At 36.8% G+C, this 21530-nt stretch overlaps 1 protein-coding gene and 1 non-coding gene across 3 annotated transcripts in view; both read right to left on the bottom strand.

The window, feature by feature from the left end:
• Nucleotides 1-21530, bottom strand: part of FREM3 (FRAS1 related extracellular matrix 3) — a 107115-nt gene that overhangs the window by 67385 nt on the left and 18200 nt on the right. The window lies entirely within an intron of this gene.
• LOC118152542 (U6 spliceosomal RNA) lies at nucleotides 8139-8248 on the bottom strand. The gene has a single exon (XR_004741297.2). It is a non-coding gene; the product is annotated as a U6 spliceosomal RNA (small nuclear RNA).

Genomic DNA, 21530 nt, shown 5'->3' with positions numbered 1-21530 from the left:
GTTCGCATGATAATGAGTGACTTTTCACAAGATCTGTTGGTTTTATAAGGGGCTTCCCCCTTCTCTCAGCACTCACTTCTTCCTGCCACCAAGTGAAGAAGGACGTTTGCTTCCCCTTCTACCATAATTGTAAGTTTCTTGAGGCCTCCCCAGCCCTGCAGAACTGTGAATCAATTAAACCTATATCCTTTATAAATTAGCCAGTCTCAGGCAGTTCTTCATAGCAGTGTGAGAACAGACTAATACATTACATTTTGGACTGTAGAGAGTGGGTTGCTGTTATAAAGATACCCAAAAATGTGGAAGCAACTTTGGCACTGGGTAACTGGTAGAGGTTAGAAGTTTGGAGGGCTCATAAGAAGAAAATGTGGGAAACTTTGGAACTTCCTAGAGACTTGTTGAGTGGCTTTGACTAAAATGTTGATAGTGATCTGGACAATGAAGTCTAGGTAGAGGTAGTCTCAGATGGAGATGAGGAATTTGTTGGGAACTGAAAGGTGATTCATACTAGGCTTTAGCAAAGAGATTGGTGGCACTTTGCCCCTGACCTAGAGATCTGTGGAACTTTGAACTTCAGATAGATGATTTAGGGTATATGGCAGAAGAAATTTCTATGTGGCAAAGCATTCAAGAGGAAGCAGAGCACAAAAGTTTGAAAAATTTGCAGTCTGACAATGTGATCGAAAAGAAAAACCCATTTTCTAGGGAGAAATTCAAGCCTACTGCATAAATTTTGCATAAGTATTGAGGAGCCAAATATAAGTCACCAAGACAATGGGGACATACCTCCAGGGAGGCATACCTCCAGGGCATATCAGAGAACTTTGTGGCAGCCCCTCCCATCACATGCCCAGAGGCCTAGGAGGAAAAAATTGTTTTGCACTGGGCCTAGGGTGTTTCTTCTTTGTGCAGTCTTGGGACTTGGTGCCCTATGTCTAAGCTGCTTCTGCTCTAGTCATTGGTAAAAGGGACCAACATACAGCTCAGGCTATTGCTTCAGAGGGTGCAAGCCCTAAGCCTTGGTGGCTTACATGTAGTATTGGGCTGGTGGGTCCACTGAAGTCAAGAATTGATGTTTGAGAGCCTCTGCCTAGATTTCAGAGGATGTATGGAAGTGATTGGATGTCCAGGCAGAAGTTTGCTGCTGAAGTGGAGCCCTGTGGAATACCCCATTTAGGGAAGGGCAGGAAAAAAATGTGGGGTTGGAACTCCACACAGAGTCACTACTGGGCCATTGCCTGGTGAATCTTTGAGAAGAGGGCCAGTGTCCTCTAGTCCCCAGAATGGTAGATCCACCAATAGCTTCCACCATGAGCCTGGAAAAGCCACAGACACTCAATGCCAACCCATGGGAAAAGGGTTGTACCCTGCAAAGCCACAGGGGCAGAGCTGTCCAAGGCCATGGGAGCTCACTTCTTCCATCCGCATGACCTGGATGTGATACATAGAGTCAAAGGAGATTGTTTTGGAGCTTTAAGTTTGGACTGCTCTGCTGGATTGTGGACTTGCATAGGGCCTGTAACCCCTTTGTTTTGACCAATTTCCCTCATTTGGAACAAGTATATTACCTAATGCCTATACTCCCACTGTATCTAGGAAGTAATTAACTTGTGCTTTTGATTTTACAGGCCCTTAGGCAGATGGGATTTACCTAGTCCAAAATGAGATTTTGGACTTGGACTTTTGTGTTAATTCTGAGATGAGTTAAAACTTTGAGGGACTTTTGGAAAGGCATGATTGTTTTCAAATGTGAGAACATGAGATTTGAGAGTGTCCAGGGGCAGAGTGAAATGGCTTGGTTTTCTGTACCCACCCAAATTGCACTTTGAATTGTAATAATCCCCATGTATCAAGGGAAAGACCAGGTGGAGATAACTGAATCATGGGGGCAGTTTCTGCCATGTTGTTGTCTTGATAGTGAGTGAGTTCTCATGAGATCTGATGGTTTTATTAGGGGCTTTCCACTTTGTTTGGCACTCACTTCTCCTTCCTGACACTAAGTGAAGAAGGACATGTTTGCTTCCCTTTCTGTAAGTTTCCTGAGGCCTCTCCAGTCTTATGGAACTGTGAGTTAATTAAATCTCTATCTTTTATGAATTACCCAGTCTTGGGCAGTTCTTTACAGCAGGGTAAGAATGGACTAATACAGAGTCTTGTTCTTTTGCACAGACTGTGCAATGGCATGATCTTAGCTCAATGCAGCCTGAAACTCCTGGACTCAAGCTGTCTCTCACTTGAGCCTCCTGAGGAGCTGAGACTACATGTGTGCACCACCATACTCAGCTAATTAAAACATTAAAAAAATAGAGATGGAGTCTTGATATGTTGCCTACACAGGTCTCAAACTCCTGGCCTCACATGATCCTCCTGTCTTGGTTTCCAAAAGCACTGGGATCATAGGTATAAGCTAACAAACCTAGCCAGCTTTTTTTCTTTAACTCAAATTCTGTGGCTTAAAAATCTTAATTTTATAATATAGAGCCAATTTAATTTTAATAAGGATAGTAAAGCAGAGAATATCATTTAGCAAAAATGTTGATATGAATAAGATTCCATATCTGTTAAATTTCACTGTAAAGTTTTAAATGGATTCTATTGCAGTCATATTCTGCTTTACCAGTGTGGAAATCCTGAAAGAACCATTAACTCTTCATTATCACTAAGTTCTCCTTTGTCATATCCATGCTCCACACCTTACGGTCTTCTCACCTTATGTATCAGACAACTTTTGGATGACTGCTTCAGCTTTGTGGACACCTCTGCATTCCTCCTGATCCCCTTACACTCTGCACGACTCCGGCTTGTTTTTCCTTTGTGAAAATTAAATATACTCATACCAACCCAGGGAAAGAAAAATGTTAACTTGGGAGTGTTAATAAGATTCTTCACAGGGTTTAAATTTCCTATTCTCTTCAGGCATTAGTAATGCCTATTGACTACACTTTTGATGATCAGTAGACCTTCCTGGAAAGGTTGAAGACATTCATAGGTTTCAATGGGACTTTCTTCCTTGACTTGGACCTCTTGCCTTAGAAAGCAGCATACAATTTTTTTTCTCACCTGTCATTGCAAATGAAACGATATTTGCATTACAGACTTGGCAAATGAGGCTCCATGTACTTGCTACAATGATACGAGATAACAGAATTGCAGATGATTTATGAAAAATTAAGGTCTGTTTTCACACTGGTTAACCTCCCTGTTTCATCTGAATGAATGTTTCAGGACGGTTGAGGAGCTTTTGCATAAAATTTAAGAGCAAATCAATTCGTTGTTCAGATTGAACAAACCAGTCCATGACATCTACTGTCACAGTTTGGGTTTGGCAAAACAGGAATTTAGGTGGGGAGAATTCTATAAATATTAGTTATGTTTACTTCTATCTTTGTTCCCATTCATTGCTTATGTCATGTCAATTGTTAACAAAATCATAAATGCTACTGCGCTGTCAGCATTCCACCATTTTATACATCTGATGACTCTATAACAAAATAAGTCTAAAACAAAGCTGAAAAGACACTAATAGTGCGTGACGTATGTCTCCAAACCAAGGTAGCAGTGTAAACCTAAAAATCTGATCATTTTCCTATCCTATTGTAGGCACATTGTTTTGCCTTATTAGGTGAAAACCAAGAGGAGGCACTGTAAAACCAGTTTTCACTCACAAAACTTCTTGTTTCGGAAATATCAAAACTGGATGCTATGGTTCCAGTTTTCCCACAATTGGTTCCAGCCATACCTTATAAATAACAATGAACTATCAGCCAAAGATAATCAATGATTGTGGTATCTAAACCATCACCAGGCCCAGTTGAAGTCTTCTGTGAATGGTGAACATGGAACTGGTACTTATTTACTTATCTATTTATTATAGAGATAGGGTTTTGCTCTGTCTCCCAGGCTGGAGTGCAGTGTCACACTCATAGCTTACTCTAGCCTTGAACTCCTGAGCCCAAGCTGTCCTCTCACCTCAGCTTCCTGAGTAACTGGGACTGTAGTCACATGCCATCATGCCAAGCCAGTTTTAAAAAGTTTCTGTAGAAACAGCATCTGTCCATATTGCCTAGGCTGGTCTTGAACTGCTGGCCTTAAGCCATCCCCCTTGTTTGGCCTCTCAAAGTGCTGGGATTACAGGTATGAGCCATCACACCCAGCATGGGATTTGTTTTAATCAATTGTATCAGTACTGTGGATTCATTCCACCTTCTTCAATGTACAGGCTTTAGTCCTTAATTAGCATAATCATAATCAACTTTCTTTTCTTGGGATATGTCAGTCCCCGACTTCTCATCTTGAGTGACCTCCTCTGAATTTCTTCAATGATATGATTATCTTCCTGGCAAGTAAACAAAATCAGTGGTCATTTATTTGATCACTGTAGTGATCTTAGTATTTCTTTTAGTAATTTCATATGTTTATAAATTCATATGTCTTTAATAATATTCATATTTTACTCACGATTTAAATAGGGGATAGTAAGTCAATTTGGTTTTAGTCAGATAAGTCATATATCTCCAGAGTGTTACCAGGACTTAAGAAACAATGGGATTCTTGAGTGGTTTTAAAAACACATCTCTCCCTGCTTTTTTAAACTCTTGCTCATTTTTACCAGAATTGTCACAGAATCTATAAATAAATAGTTAATGCTGGTCTACTAGATGATTTCTCTAATTACCATTTGCTAAATCTTTTCAGCATTTGGCTTGCTGTACAAGAATTAAGCAAGATAGAGACTTTTGATTTCCTATGAATTCAATAGGTACCCAGAGGATGGGAACGCAAAGACATTATAAAAGACCAAAATCCCAATTCTTAAATATTCAAAGGCTTTAGATAAGATAACTCAGAGTTTCACTGGTGAGCACTCCTGTGCCCTTCACGGGGACATGGAAATGCACACACAGAACAAAACGCTGGACCCTGGAGGACCTTCGAATTCATTTATACTATCTGCTGCTTCCTCAACAGATGGTAACTCTGCTCTAATTTCAGTGGGTGCTGATTAGTAAAGTAGTCGACTGAAATGCTATAAATTGGTTTTTTTTATTAATGAGTTCATCAGACCCTCAAAAAGACTTGGCCAGCATACTCCCATATTAATTGAAATTGTGCAAATCCAATGTGGACATCAGGAAATCCTGTGAGAAAATAATAAAAGGCCACCCTTAAGTCAAGCTTATTTTTTTAAATACTTCTTAATTGATGGAAGGGGAGAGGGAAGTAAAGATGACATAGGTCACTTTCAAATAAAATAATCAGTTATGCACTGAATGGAATAGTGTACTTTAATTCAGCATTATTATTCTTTTCTTTTCAATGGACTCATTCTTGGAGCTTCATTTTTGTAATCGCTGAAGAACTAATAGTTCAAAAGATTTTTCTGTGTGTTGTATTTCTGCACAAGTACCTAGCTGTGTATAACATCTTACCCTTTTGTGCTTAATGTGACATGCTGCTAGTTTCCCCCCTGTTCATTTGGTTTTCCTGGTGTGTCCAACAGATGTAACTTTAAAAATAACTCAACAATTTATTCAAATGTGCTTTTTCCTTTCTTAAAAAAAGAATAATATGTAAAGACTGTAAAAAGCCATAACGAGCAATAGAAATGAAAGTGGCAAACGAAATGGAATATAGAAAAAAATCCCATTCAGTCTTTTTGGGTCTTGTGAGTTAGGTAAATTGAGGTGAAGACTGCACGCTTTCCTGCCTTTTCTCTTTTTGTTTTTTTGGACAGCATCTAGCTCTGTTGAGCAGGCTGAAGAACAGTACGATCTCAGCTCACTGCCCCTTCCACCACCTGGGCTTAAACCATCCTCCCACCTCAGCCTCCTGAGTAGCTGGGATTACAATTGCACGCCCCCATGCCCAGCTAATTTTTGTATTTTTTTTTTATAGAGACAGGGTTTCACCATGTTGGCCAGGCTTGTCTCAAACTCTGGAGGTCAAGTGATCTGCCTGCCTCAGCCTCCCTAAGTGCTGAGATTACAGGCATGTGCCACCACACCTGGCCCTTTTCTGCCTTCTTATAATGGTGACATGCAGAACCTGGAGGAAAAAACTGTACCAGTTTTTGATACTAGAGTACAGCAAATAATAGGGCTTAACTTTATTTTTTAACGTTTTGTGCAAACTCTAAAAGGCATAAAGCAGCAGCACAAACACAAATGGCTCTGATATAATCATTAGAGAGTGGTTCCTATTTTGTATTGCCATGTAAAAATTGCCATAACTTTAGCAGCTGAAAAAACATATCTCACAGCTTCAAGGAGTCAGAAGTCCAGGCCCAGCTTAGCTAGAGCCCCTGCTCGGAGTCTCAAAAGACTGAAGTCAAGGTACTAGCTGGACTGCACTCTCATCTGGAGCCTCAAATAAGAATCTACTTCCAAGCTCATTTAGATTTTTGACAGAATTCATTTATTTGTGGCCGTTCAACAGCTTCTTACTGGTTTTGACTGGAGGCTGCCCTTTGCTTTTTAACTTTAAATTAAAAAAAAAAATTGAGATAGAGTCTTGCTCTGTTGCCTAGGCTGGAATGCAGTGGTGCATCCTGGACTCACTGCAAACTGTGCCTGCTGGGTTCAAGTGATTCTCCTGTCTCAGCCTCCCAAATAGCTGGGATTACAGGTTTGCACCACCACGTGCGGCTATTTTTTGTATTTTTAGTAGAGACGGGGTTTCGCCATGGCCAGCCTGGTCTTGAACTCCTGGCCTCAAGTCATCCACCTGCCTCAGCTTCCCAAAGTGCTGGGATTACAGGTGTGAACCAGCATGCCAGGCCCAAACTAAGGAATCTGTCTAAAAATTAACATTAATACCTTGGAGTATAATAAAAGAAGTTATTGAAATGAGTGAGATTTATCTGCTAGGAAAGAATTTTCATGTAAAGTACAGGTAGGAAACAAAACTCAGTAAGAAAGATTCACCAAATGCTCCATGGAAAACGATTGTTGGTAGGAATAAAAAGCAGCTCTAAACTAGGATGAATCCAATTCCTTCCCATCTTCTAGCTGCACTTGTTTTCCACTAAATGTGGTTTATAAACTTTGCTATATTGTGCATATACCAGGTTCTTCCTAAGCCACTCTGAATAAAGCAATGACATCTACCACTCTGGAGGGGCTCCATTTTTTTTTTGACGTTTGGAATTCTTACCCAAAAAAAGGGAAGACTCATCTTTCCTGAACTTGCCATGTAATGACTCTTAAACGGTATTTACTTGGGTTCATCCTATTATGTCATGCTACTTTGTAGTGAACTGTGAAGTAAGAGCACAGTGGGCCTAATAAGGAAACAGGTTAGAGTTGAGGACAGTGAGCTAATGAAGGAATCAGAGTCAGCATGGAGGAGTACATGGTTGGCAGGACCAGTGGAAGTGGAGCTGTTCCCTCCATTTCCATACCAGAAGGTCCATGCAGGTAGGCGAGGACAGAGGCGTGGGGGTCAGGTAGGGGTGCAAGGCAGCAGAAAGGACCTGTGATTTGTGTAGAGATCGGTCAGCAATCTCTTCGGATATCTTCATTGTACTGTGCACTGGCACTCTCCTCCTTAGGACTTTTTCCCCTCACAAATTCAGGGGAGAGAAAAATGTAAGCTGTAGGGAAGAAAAATCAATTTAAAGCACTAAAGGTGAAATTATGTAGAAAAATATCACCCTTTCATGTCTAATTAGTCACAGAAAATCTGTCTGCCAGCCCAAAGCCATTTTATCAGAAAGTAGCCCAGGTGAAACATGGAAATGGCATTACCAAGCTCAACTTGGCTACACATGACAAAATGAGAGAAGAAAAACACTGCAGGTGAGCAAAACTGTATTCAGTGACTAATAAAATTAGAATGTTTTACAGCTAGAAAGAGTGCCCTCTCATGAATCTCTTCTCAGTGCTCTGAGGTTAACATTGGAGATGATTTCCAATTGATGGTTTTGGTCAATTTACAATTTAACTTGTGAAACAAAAGGCAAAGGTGTAACTTTGCCAAAAAGCCCTGCAGGCCACAGTGTGAAGAATGTAGCAGGTAGTTCTAGAGCTTTCATTTTGAGCAAGGGATAAGAGAACTCTTTGGCATCTAGAAGTTTTAAATGAAAGAAACCATAAATTTTTTAAACTCATTATGTCTTTTTAAAACATTTTTTTAAATAAAAAAATATGGAACATGCAGAATTCGTGAATTTGCCTGTCATCCTTGTGCAGAGGCCATGAGAATCTCTGTATCATTCCAATTTTAGTGCGTGTGCTGCCGAAGCAAGTACTAAACCCAGTATTTCTTAAAGTTATTTAAACCCAGGATTATGATTTTTTAATGCAGAGTCTTTTAACTGCTAGCTCCATATGCTCCATTGAGGAGATACCATTTAAATTATTTTGAATTCATGTCAAAAACCATGTGAAAAAATAAATTCATTTCATCAGTGCTTCTCAAATCTTATAGCCAATACCCTGAGGGCAAATCAGAGAGAACCTGTCCCTACGAGGGGCAAAGACCGGGGGCCTGGGGCATAACTAGAGGCTATGAGCTTTGAAGTCACAATGGTAGCTTAAAAATTTACTGTGAATTTTGTATTCAGTTTTATCAGTGCTTGTATTAATATAAAAGTAAAACTTCTCAGAGGGTGTGTAATAAATTTATCAAGTTTTCCCATACTCTCTAGCTCATAGGCACAACCTCTGTATTAAATGACCAATATTACCTAGAACAAGTGTTACTGAAGTTGTGAAGTCTCTTAAGAAAGCACATCTCAAGCTTAGGTTATGAACCTGTCTAATGTACTGCAGTAAACATTTCTTACCCCACAGTAATTATAAATTTGATAACAAGTAATTTGTGCATAATTAGATAAACACCTGAGCCTAAACATGTTTTCAAAGGAAATCCAGTTGCTTTTCTATCAGTTGCCGCTTATGACTCCTCTTTCTACTGAAATAAAGAGTTCCCCCGGCAACGATGACAGCAGACATCAAGTCCTGAGGTCTACAAATTGGGAAATCTTTCATTCCTAGGTGTATACTCAAGAGAATACCTCCATGTGAAATGTATATGCACACAGAAACTTGTTTATATGAATGTTCAAATAGCACTATTCACAATAGCTCCAAAATGGACACATTCAAGTGTCTTTCAGTTGATGAATGGGAAAATAAAAAGCAGTACCATATATACATATAATAGAATATTATTTGGCCATAAAAAAGGCATGAAGTACTGATATAGGCTACAACACAGATAAACCTTGAAAACATTTTGCTAAGTGACAGAAGCCAGAAAAAAGACTACGAGTACGTATTGCAATATTCTATTTATGTGAAAGGACTGCATAGACAAATCTTTACAGAGAGAAAATGGATTAGTGGTTGCTAAGGCCTAGCATAGTGAGATGGGTGAGGGAAATGGAGTGACTGTATGGACTTTATTTTTTGGGGAAATAAAGTGTTCTACAATTAGATTGTGTTGATGGTTGTAAAATCCTGTGAATATACTAAAAACAATTCAAGGTGTTGTGGGGGTGGTGGCAAAAAACAAAAAAACCCAAAAAATGAAAAACCATTCAATTGTATACTTCAAATGGATAAATTGTATAAGGTGACTTTTTCTTCAATAAAACTGTTAAAAATATGATATAGTATGTATTTTCAGAGAAATAAACATTTTATTTAAAAAAAAACAACAAAAAAAGTAAAAACTAAGGGGAAGGAAAAGCCCCAGGAGTGTCTCATTGTTTATATTCAACAACACAGAACATAAAACAATGAAGGAAATTGTTTAGGATTTTACATACTTTCTGCTCTTTGCATCAATGGCATTAGAAAAAAAAACCAAGCTTTCTTTATGTATTTATATTCACAAAACGAAATTCAATAAGAAATGCTAGAATTATTTTATATCTTTCCTGACTGTTCACTGCAGCAAATAAATCACATTTTATCATTTCTTAGTCATAATCAATTAAACTGTTTCTGTTGCACACTCATATTTATCAAGTAACCTATTAATCACATATGTGCTTGTGTGTATATTAATAGTTTTTCAGAAGGCCAAAGCCAAAGCTTTCTTTTCTCCATAAAGTAGGTTAATGGTGACTGAAAATTTTTCTTAAAATGCTTTCCATAATAATAATCCACCTAGACCTACTGGGATCATGCTGAATATTCAATAGAATAGTCAGTAGCATTCTTAGAATTTTAGGACTGGAAGAATCTTTGGAGATGAGCTGTTCAATCTCTTCATTTTGCAGGTCAGAAGCTTAGACCCCAGAGCCAGCAGGCAGCAGAGCTGGGACTGACCCTTCAGTCTCCTAATTCCTAGGTCTGTAATTACTTACTTACCCAGATGATAATTCATGATAGTAATGACGATATTGCAGAAGGTTCTTTTTTTTTTTGAGACAGAGTTTCGCTCTTGTTACCCAGGCTGGAGTGCAATGGTGCGATCTCGGCTCACCACAACCTCTTCCTCCTGGGTTCAGGCAATTCTCCTGCCTCAGCCTCCTGAGTAGCTGGGATTACAGGCACGCGCCACCGTGCCCAGCTAACTTTTTGTATTTTTAGTAGAGATGGGGTTTCACCATGTTGACCAGGATGGTCTCGATCTCTTGACCTCGTGATCCACCCGCCTCGGCCTCCCACAGTGCTGGGATTACAGGCGTGAGCCACCGCGCCCGGCCTGCAGAAGGTTTTAATCAGTTACTGGAACAATGATCTGAATTTTAGCACTTTTCAGTTGTACAGTGGTTAACAGTTTATAAAGGACTCGCACTTACATAATTTTATTAGGGCTTCATCACACCATATGGGCCAGGGAGGAATTAGTGTCTCTAAAATAGAATGGAATGAAAACATCCAAGTGTCTATCAGTTGATGAATGGGTAAAAATAGAGATGCTAAATAGAGATCTAAAATAAAGATGATAAAATAAAAATAGAGATCTAAACTAGAGATGCTGATTTTAGGTTTAAAAAGGTTACAGGGTTTGCCCAAAGCCATAGGGATAGTAAGTACTAGATATGGAATGAGAACTTCATACCCAACATTTCCCAAGCTGAACTCATGATTCTCTGCCACCAAGTCACCCAGTGCTCATGACAAAAATCTGGGTGCCACTCCTGATTTCCTCTCTTTACCTCCTCAAATTCAATAGTTGTTACTTCCAACTTCTACATATTTATTTAATAAAAAACCCATCCACTTCTCTCCACCCTTATTGCCACCACCTGAGTTTCTACTAACATCAGTCTCACTTTATTTTACTGTCATCTCCTCTTGTTTAGTTATGTCTCTACCTGCACAATCTATTCTTCATAGTGCAAACAAACTTATGTGTGCAAGGTACACTGTGAGTGCTGTGGTCTGAACATTTGTGTCCCCCCCGCCCCACGAATTCAGATGTTAAAATTCTAACCCCAAAGGTGATGGTATTAGGAGACATGGCCTTTGGGAGGTGACTTGGCCATGAAGGCTCTGACCTCACAAATTGGGATTAGTGCCCTTACAAAAGAGGCCAGAGAGAAACTCTTCACCCCTTCCACAGCATGAGGATGCAGTAAAAGGTTGCCATTTATGAACCATGAAACAGACCTTCACCAGATACCAAATCTGTTGGCACCATCACCTTGGACTTCCCAGTCTCCAGAACAGTGAGAAATACATTACTGCTGTTTAAAAGCCATCTAATTTGTGGTGTTTTGTTACAGCAGCCTAAATGGACTGAGAGAGTGAGCATGCCATCCACCATCTTGTCCAAACCCTTCCTATTTCCTCAGTGTCTTCAGGATGAAGTCTATCAACATAATTTAGAACAAGCTTGTCCAACCTGTGACCAGTGGGCTGCATGCGACCCAAGATGGCTTTGAATGTGGCCCAACACAAATTAAAACTTTATGAGAATTTTTTTAAAGCTCATCAGCTATCATTATCATTAGTGTATTTTATGTGTGCCCCAAGACAATTCTTCTTTTTCTAATGTGGCCCAGAAAAGCCAAAAGATTGGACACGCCTGATTTAGAATATCCTTCACGGTCTGGAGCATGCTGACTACTTCAGCTCTGGCCACAGCCTCTGCCTTCAGGTTTATAAAGTCATAGTGAGTTCAAGCAGTGTCCCAAATCTCCTTTGCTCTTGCTCTTTCTCCCTTTACATATCTCCACTGGTCTTTTTTTCTCCTCACTTGGCTAATTCGTACTAGTTCAAGTATCAGCTTTTGGGTCATTTTCTTGGGATGCTTTCCTTGAGTCCTCAAAGACCAATAAGGTGCCTTACTCACTCTCACAGTAACTGAAGCTTACTCTTACTATAGCATTTACTCTGCCTTGTTAACGTATCCCTAATTAGACTGTAAGTTTTTCAGAGCAAGGATTATGTCTTTTCTGTGTCATGTCCCAGGTGCCGAGCATATAGGAGGTACTTAATAAATATTTGTTAATTATAAAGTAATGCTATAGTAAAGTCAGAACAGTACTAGGCCATTTCTGAAATTCAGCCCAAATTCTGGCTAGATGTTTCTTTATATATTGAGGACAATCCTATTCTGAATCCTAAACACCTAAGTTGGGCAAGTGGATAAAGTATTTTCTCATTATAAAACACAAGATTTATAAGTGAAATCCTATATAAATGACACAGGAATGCTAACCATAATGAATGTATTTTGAGATGCTTAAATTGAATACAGCTCTTTGCAAGAGATGCAAATTGTTTAGGCATTCCATATTTTCCCCTCTCCTTTTTCTGAACTCCAGTAGAAGGGGATTGATTAAATCAACCATGTTTCAAGAACGATCTGGATTTCAGAGTGTATGCATCTAACTAGTCCTTATGTTCTAGGATTTCAAAGTCCTGATTTATCATAATTGCCCTCTGAATTTCGTATTACGCTTTCTCAAGATGTTTATAGTTAAAGATATTTCTTACATTATCAATCCAGCACATTTTGTTCTGAAAGCATTTTTCATTTCAGTCATTAGTCTAGCTCATCTATACTAACCTTCTAAGATTATGCAAAATCACAGTTTTTATGATTGCTTTTCTTGGTTTCAGGCTTTAAATACCTGTCAGAGTTTTACAAATTTAAATTACTTTGTCTTAGATAAAACAGAAGATAGGTGCAGAGGTGTTTGAACATTTTTGTGCTGTGGAGCGGGCAGGCAGTCTGAGAAAGCCTATAGGACAATGTTTCTACATGCATGAAGAAAATGCATAGGATATGCAAAAGCCAATTACATTACAACACAATTATTAGAATATTAAAAAAGATTTTGCAACTGCTATGGAAAACAGTTTGACAGTTTCTAAAAAAGCTAAACATAGAATTACTGAATAAGATCCAGAGATTCTACACTAAAGTATATATCCAAGGGAACCAAAATCAGGGACTCAAAGATACTTGTATGCCAGTGCTCACTGCAGCATTTCTCATGATAGCCAAAAGGTGAAAACAACCCAAATGTCCATCAACGGATGAGTCGATACACAAAATATGATATGTCCATACAATGGAATATTATTCAGCCATAAAATAAAGTGATGATAACATTAAAACATGGATGAACCTTGAAGACATTATGCTGAGCAAAATAAGCAAGACACAAAAGGAAAAATATTGTATAATTCCACTTATATGAAATATCTAGAAAGGTAAATTCATAGAGACATAAAGTGGATTAGAGGTTACCAGAGGCTGGACAAAGGGGAGTGTTACTGTTTAACAGATACAGGGTTTCTGTTTGGAGTAATGGAAGGTTTTGAAGACAGTAAAGATGGTTGCACAACACTGTAAATGTAAATGACAAAATTTATGTTAGATATATTTTACCACAATGTACAAAATGTATAGTATACTAAAAACCATTGAATCACAGACTTTAAAAGGCAAATTGTATGGTATATGAATTATATCTCAAGAAAACTGCTAAAAAATTCTGATAAAATTATTACCAAAATAATAACTAACTGTGAACAATATTTGGACATCTCTGTAATACAAAATAATTACCAAAATAATAACTGTGTTAGTTATTACCGAAATTATTACCAAATATTCTTCACTAACCGTGAAGAATATTTGGACATCTCTGTACTTTGACATTAAAGTATCTGTAATTTGATATTTCTAATAGTTGCAGTCACAAGTAATGCTAGTAGTATTTTGTTTGTTACCTACATATATTTATAATTGGAGGAATACTATATTTTATGTGAAACTTACTAAAATTAAAACAAAATTTAAATTCAAGTTCACCACTGTATTCTATATACAGACCTCTTAGATTAAGATCTACAGATTTATTCTACTAAAAATAAACTACTTAGGAAAAAATTGCTTTGTCTTTTCTCTCTTTAGTTCATCTGCATAAATAATTTTGCCAAGTAAGAATCTAATGCTGGGCAGTGTTTATTAAATTAACATTGAAAAATAAACTGTTTTTAAAAAAAGGAAATGGGAAATCTATTACAAGTCTTCCCTCAAATAATCATTTAACTCCAACATTGTATCACTGGTTTAAAAAGACTAGAAAGTCATTATCTCAAGAAACTCATTTTCTTTTCCCCAGTTCCTTGCCAGCTGGCACACATTCCACTTTGTTTTAATCAAAGGAAGTAGAGACCACATGCCATTTTCAATTCATCATAACTATTTAAGTTGAGTAACTCAATTGGCTCTCCTGAGCAAGAATGCTTCCAGCTGTAATACTGCCAGCTACAAAGTGTCTGCCCTGAGAAGGGCTTAGTGCCTTCCCTGATCATTAAAGAGGATGTCTAGCTCCTTGAAACTCATTGTGTGAATGAAACATTTTACCTAGCTAGTCTCAATGGGAATTCAACTTTCCTTTCTTTAGTAGGATTTTCTTAGCTGAGTTTTCTAATGTTCTTAGCTTTTTTTGAGTAAACATTATAACAAGTCATTCTGTTTCAGAGAATTTGTGCTTCTAAAAATAACAAATTCCACACCATCTTCGGCACATTTATTAGAGATGACTATAGTCAGATAGAATAAAAGTTGTTAATTATACCATGCAGAAACTACTTAAAAATAAAATTATTACCTTATGCAAACACTTTTTAATAAATAGATGAAAGTATTTTATATTTTCTAAGCACTATTTTGCAGGATGGAAGATAAGGCACTAAGGGACATAAACAAGTCACAGGTAGAGTAAACTACAGGGCTGGAAAGAGACTCAAGAACCAGAGAACACAATGAACATGATGAGTATCCAGAGCTCATTCTACAAGCTGGGCCAGAGAAATAAAAAGCAAAGGAAAAGAAGGTGGAAGTAGAGGTAAAAAGAAGAAAAAAGTAAAAGCAAAGAACTGGAACCTCAATGGCATCACTACCAATGATCTGGAGGCCCTAAACTTTCCTCTGCTTCTGCCACACTGCATAACAATACATTCTTGCATTCACTTTCTCAGACAACTGCCGAAAAATAAAAGCAAAAGCAGAGCATCTGTTTCCCTGTCTATATCTAATAACACATATAATTAATAAAACACTGTGATCCTTGATCACTTGATTGGCACATCCCTTCTCCTTAATGTTGGCTTATTTGGCTTCAATTCATGAAAGGGCTGAAATTATGTTGCCTCTTACTTTGCAGTTTGGTGCTGCTGCTAGGGCATGAGCCTCTGAAAAATCTGACCCAGTTAGGTTTTTTGTGTTTTACTGTACGTACCTTTCGTGTTTTACTATATGGTCTCCTTCTAATGAGGCCAGGGTTTGATATCCACTCCATGCTTCTTACATATATTTTGTTTCTCTGCCAATTTCTAAACACAGGCTAGAGAAAAGTGTGTAAGTGGACATAAGCATAGTCATTCCTACTTTTTTTGTAAATTATGTTAGAAAAACCAGAATCATTATCTATACATGGAGACAACTCAGTGTATCTGTGCCTGGATAGGGAATTGTAAGCAAACTGCTCCGAAGCTTAATTTAGTTGAAGCTCAATTAGAATGTGGTCTGTAGGTAGTTTTTCTATTAAAAATACTGTCTTCAGTTCAGCAGACACTGAAGAATGTCTGTCTTCTATGACTGCAGACAATGAAGAATATAGTTAAGTCATTTACAAATTGAAACAGTGATTTTTGGTTTCTAAAAGTTTCATTCAGTTGTTTGTGCTACTTGCTTAGAGGGAAAAACTCAGAGGTATGGCTTTATTTTCTCTAAAACAAAAATGAGTCTAAGATTGAGAGGCCCATGAAACAAAAAAAATAACCACGTTAGGAACTAGGGTGCATTATGAATTCTCTCATACAGATCATAACTCTATTCTTAGCTGTGTTCTTAGTTCATAATTAATGAATTAATAATTAAGTTCTTTAGAGACACGGTGTAGCTCTGTCACTCAGGCTGGAGCGCAGTGGCTTGGCCATGGCTGACTGCACCCTTGAAATCTTGTACTCACTAGATCCTTCACTTTAGCCCCCTGAGTAGCTTAGACTACAGGCATGAACCACCACGCCTGGCTATTTTTTAAAAGTTTTTTTTTTTTTTTGGTAGAGACAGGGTCATCCTATGTTGCCCAGGTTGGTCTCGAACTCTCGGCCTCAAGTAATTCTCCTGCTTTGGCCTACTTTGGGATTACAGGCCTGAGCCACCATGCCTGGTCCTAACTCTTTATTTTATATGAAGTTTATTAAAACTAATAAATATATTCAACTGCCTTTTTAGTTAAAAAAAACAAAAAACTTGTCACCTAAGGACTTGCCTTTATGCATGTGTTGTATACAAACATCAGCTTCCAGATGTCCGCCTATAGTTTTTGCTTTAAATTAAACACCTTTTGCATTCTACAGAAACATGTAATATACATATATTTTTAAATTTCACCTTTTATTTTTGATATAGGGGTTACATGTGCAGGTTTGTTACATGGTGTATTGCAGCCAGGTCATGAGCATAGTACCCAACAGCAAGTTTTTCAACCCTGCTTCCTTCCTTCTCTCTCAAGTAGTCCACTGAGTCTATTGTTAGAATAATTATGTAATTTTTAAACCCAGAGTAGATCAACACATTTAAAGGTAGTTTTGATACTGACTTAATTTCAAAGGGATTAGAATTTTGTGATTTTCCTACCCTTTCCTGTGACCACCTAGAATGCAACCATTCATTCAATCTCATCCAAATTTAGTTTCTTCGTATAAAAAATAGACGATAATATCTATCTCCTGATGGCATTGTGGAGATTCACTGAGAAATTAGGTACGTCTAGCACAGTACCTGGGACAAGACAAGTGTTCGGTAAATGCTGAGTCTGAATTTGAAAATGAAGCGTTAAAGATATTCTGAAAATAAAGTATTTTACTCTACTACCAATAGGAAAGATACATGCTGACTAGCCATTCTGAATGAGTCAGAATACTTTCCTCTTGTTAAAGAGTTATTGTATATACATGTCTCATATATTAATATACATATATGTATTCATTTATAATTATTTCCTTACTAGGCACATGTGTATCTACATGGAATTTAGGACTTCATCCCAAGGTTGAAGTTTTATTCTAAATTTATCTGTGAATTGATCATTTAATGACCTGTTTACATAAAGCAAGACAAGAACAGTGTTGACTTTTCAAGCAATAAACTCTCTTTCCAGCAAAATGATGTTTCTTAAATTGATGCATGTGGTAATTAGGATATTTAGCAACTGGAAAATGAAAGGTAAGAAATATGCAATAATGCAATCTAGAAGACGCAACGCTTGAGTATAGTAGGTATTGATTTACTAGCTGAGAATGTTTCAAAAATCATTCATAATATTTCTTTTTCTTTCCAAAATATTTTTTGATTAGCCAGGTTTTCTGAAGTGTGATTATTTTCTCATCTCAGAGCTTTCTTAGGATTTTTCATAATCACACCAACTTTCTATTTTTATACGTGGAATTGCATGATTAAAAAAATTATAGTGAAAAAATAAGCCTGTGTTTTATTTTATGGAGAGATATATGAACACGGATATTTTCATGCAAATACTGAAAGAGAGACCAAAGCTATTTTTCTTTGAAGCTATTTGTTCTGGCTCATAAACTCCACAATATTTTCATTTCTTATTTTCAAAAAGTCTCCCTCCAAATCATCCACAATGATAACTAATATTATTTCAAAAATCACAACAATTAAATATTCAGCCTCTACAAATCACAAAGTGAACTTGAAATTTGATAATTTTTCCGTGATTTTGACTGTGTTTCTTTTTTTATTCAACCAGTATGATTTGATCACCTATTATATGTCAGGGAGGCATTTCAATTCTAACATAGATTATTATCAGGAGGATATGATTATGATCAGGAGTATCTGATCAATTGAATTATTGATTTATTGATTATTAATTTATTGAATTATCTCCCCTTGCTCTTTAACTCATATACACAGCCTGAGCTATAATTCTAAGCAGCATCCTTTTATAAAAAGGTGAATATTTAGGCAATAGATAAATAAAATATAAATTTATCCATCTCTCATACTTCCAGCTATTTAAAAATTAATGGAAGATGTAATTACAGCTACAGCTATGTATACTAGTTAGACACACACATACACATATTTACTTATTTATAAAAACAATTTTTTTCTCTCTGGAATAAGACTACAGATGGGGGAAGGGAAGAACATTTTGTTTTTATTTTAGACTCTTTTGTACTGAAATTCTCATTTTATTTGTGCATATATTATTTTTATTTTTTAAGAGTATGGTGAAAACCACAGAGATGTTTCAGAATAAAATAGAGAACTGAGATTACCATCTGGAAATCATCCTACTTTTGACTCAACATCTGAAAAATTTTCACCTCAAATCTCCATTTAATTTTCTATGTGGAAACTAGGTGTGAAGAATTATAACTGTTAAAAATTAAAATTGATACATAAGAAATGCAGCTACTTTGTAAAAGGATGGGCAAATCTACATAATACAAACTAGATGTGTGGGCAGGATCTAAAATTAGAAGATTTAAAGCCATTTCCTGCATTCTGAGTGCGATTTTTATAGTCAAGCACCAGGGATGGATGTACAATATTTTATTTTATTTATTTGTTTATTTTAGACAGAGTCTCGCTCTGTCGCCAGGCTGGAGTGCAGTGGTGCAATCTTGGCTCACTTCCATCTCTGCCTCCAGGGTTCAAGAGATTCTCCTGCCTCAGTCACCCGAATAGCTGGGATTACAGGCATCCACCACCACGCCCAGCTAATTTTTGCATTTTTAGTAGAGATGGGGTTTCACCATGTTGGCCAGGGTGGTCTTGACCCACTGATCTTGTGATCTGCCTGCCTCAGCCTCCCAAAGTGCTGAGATTACAGGCGTGAGAGACCGCACCCTACCGGATGTACAATATTTTATAAAAAGCTGAGACCACACCCAGTTCTGTCATGTGACATACAGTGAGCAAGGTTCCCCTCTCTTTCCCATCCTCACTGCATGGTGGTGTTCCCAGTCCACTGGCTAGTGAGCTAGAAATGTGAACGCAGAGCATCAGTATATCTTCAGGCAGTTCACTGAAACTGTAGACTTGATTCTACATTGCAGACTTAAATCTTACAAGTTCAGTATAAAAGACCTTGAAACCCCAAAGTTAGAGAGTCCACCATAGTTCAACCCCTGTACAGCCAAAGAAACAAGAATGCCAACAACTCAGTTTACAATTCAAAGAGTTTCTTGGAACATCTACCAGCAAGAGACTTTGTTTGTTTGTTTCTTTGCTCATACTTTTTTACTTCTAAGGATTAAAAGCTAACCTTGGAATAAACTGCTGTCATACTTTGTACCTCAACCACATGTCTGTCTTGGCATCTTTGTATGAAAAAGCCTTCTATGTTTAAGCAACTATGGAATTTAGAAAAATACTAGAATGTTTAGACATTCAAATATCCAGGTTAAATCAGTATCTCTGGTGTGAAAAAAAGTATGCAAGTTATGTATCACAGTTAGTGAAGATTAAAAGTTCAAAACAGCATTGAAAATGAAAGAAAAATGCTTTTATTAGATAACCACTTAATTAAACTTTAGTCATAAAATGAAATATATATTGTTTAAAAAGAATAAGGCAGATTAGGTAAATCCATTTGTGGTAGTTTATTATATATATGATGAACTATATTTTAAGTAATATATTAAGAACATGTATTTTAAGTAGATGTAAGCAAGGTATAGACACAAGCATAAAAACAATGTCTTTTGCACATATTAAAAGGATACACACACATATATATTCTGCTCTGTGAGTAATTTTCTTTTTGTAAGAAAACATAAGAAATAATTTCCCTTTTGGAAAAGGAACTACATGTCATTGTTATTCTTTTTTTTTTTTTTTTTTTTTTTTTTTTTTTTTTTTTTTTAGGGAAAAAGAGAGAAAGAAGGGGAAAAAAAGAAAAAGAGGGAAAAAGGAATATTACTTCATTCCTAAAATGGGTTTCAATAATGGCCGATCAATATTTTGAGTGTTTAAAGTGGTTAATGCATATTTTATGTGTTTAAAATGGAGACCTCTATTGTGTTTATTTGTTCTGGCTCTGAGTTCAAGTCCTGGATATCGTTATCAATTTGTTGTCTCGTTGAATCTAAATCTTATTATGTGTCTTATGTATCTGGGTGTTAAGATCACTTATTGTTACATTAATCCTTTTACCCTTGCATCCTTGTAGCTTTGAAATTTATTAAGTGTGAGAATTGCAACTCCTGCTTTTTATTTATTTATTTTTGCTCTCCATTTGGTTGGTGAGTTTTTTTCCATCCCCTTGTTTTGAGTCTTTGTATATCTTTAGACATATCGTTAGATTTTGTGGATAATGTATATTTTGTGTGTTTAAAATGAAGAGCTCTATTGAGTTTATTTGTTCTGGATCTTAGTTCCAGTCCCAGATATCGTTATCAATTTTCTGTCTCGTTGAATCTAAATCTCATTATGGGTCTTATGTATCTGGGTGTTAAGATCTCTTATTATTACATTAATCCTTTTACCCTTGTATCCTTGTAGCTTTGAAATCTATTTTGTCAAATGTGAAAATTGCAACTCCTGCTTTTTATTTATTTATTTTTGCTCTCCATTTGGTTGGTACTTTTTTTTTTTTCCAACCCTTTATTTTGAGTCTATGTATATCTTTGGATATACCGTTAGATTTTGTCTGTATCTTTTGATTGGGAGATTTGGTCGATTTAAATTTAGGGTTGCTGCCATTTGATATTAACTGGCTATTTTGTCCTTTCGTTGATAAAAATTCTTCTTTATGTTAATGCTCTTTACTTTTTGGTGTATTTTTAGAAAGGGTCATACTGGTTGTTCCTTTCTGTGTATAATGCTTCTTTTAGAAGTTCTTGTAAAGCAGGCCTGGTGGTAATAAAATCTCTGAGTACTTGCTTGTTCCTAAAAGATTTTATTTTTCCTTCAAATGTAAAGCTTAAATTGGCAGGATATGAAATTCTGGGCTGAAAGTTCTGTTGATTAAGTATATTGAATATTGGCCCCCACTCTCTTCTAGCTTGTAGGGTTTCCGTTGAGAGATCTGCTGTAAGCCTAATAGGCTTACCTTTATGGGTAACTTG

The sequence above is a fragment of the Callithrix jacchus genome, chromosome 3 (genome assembly GCF_049354715.1).
Source record: "Callithrix jacchus isolate 240 chromosome 3, calJac240_pri, whole genome shotgun sequence".
NCBI classification, from domain to species: domain Eukaryota; kingdom Metazoa; phylum Chordata; class Mammalia; order Primates; family Cebidae; genus Callithrix; species Callithrix jacchus.
The sequence above is the reverse complement of the archived record's forward strand: the minus strand, read 5'-3'. Positions and strand labels throughout refer to the sequence as shown.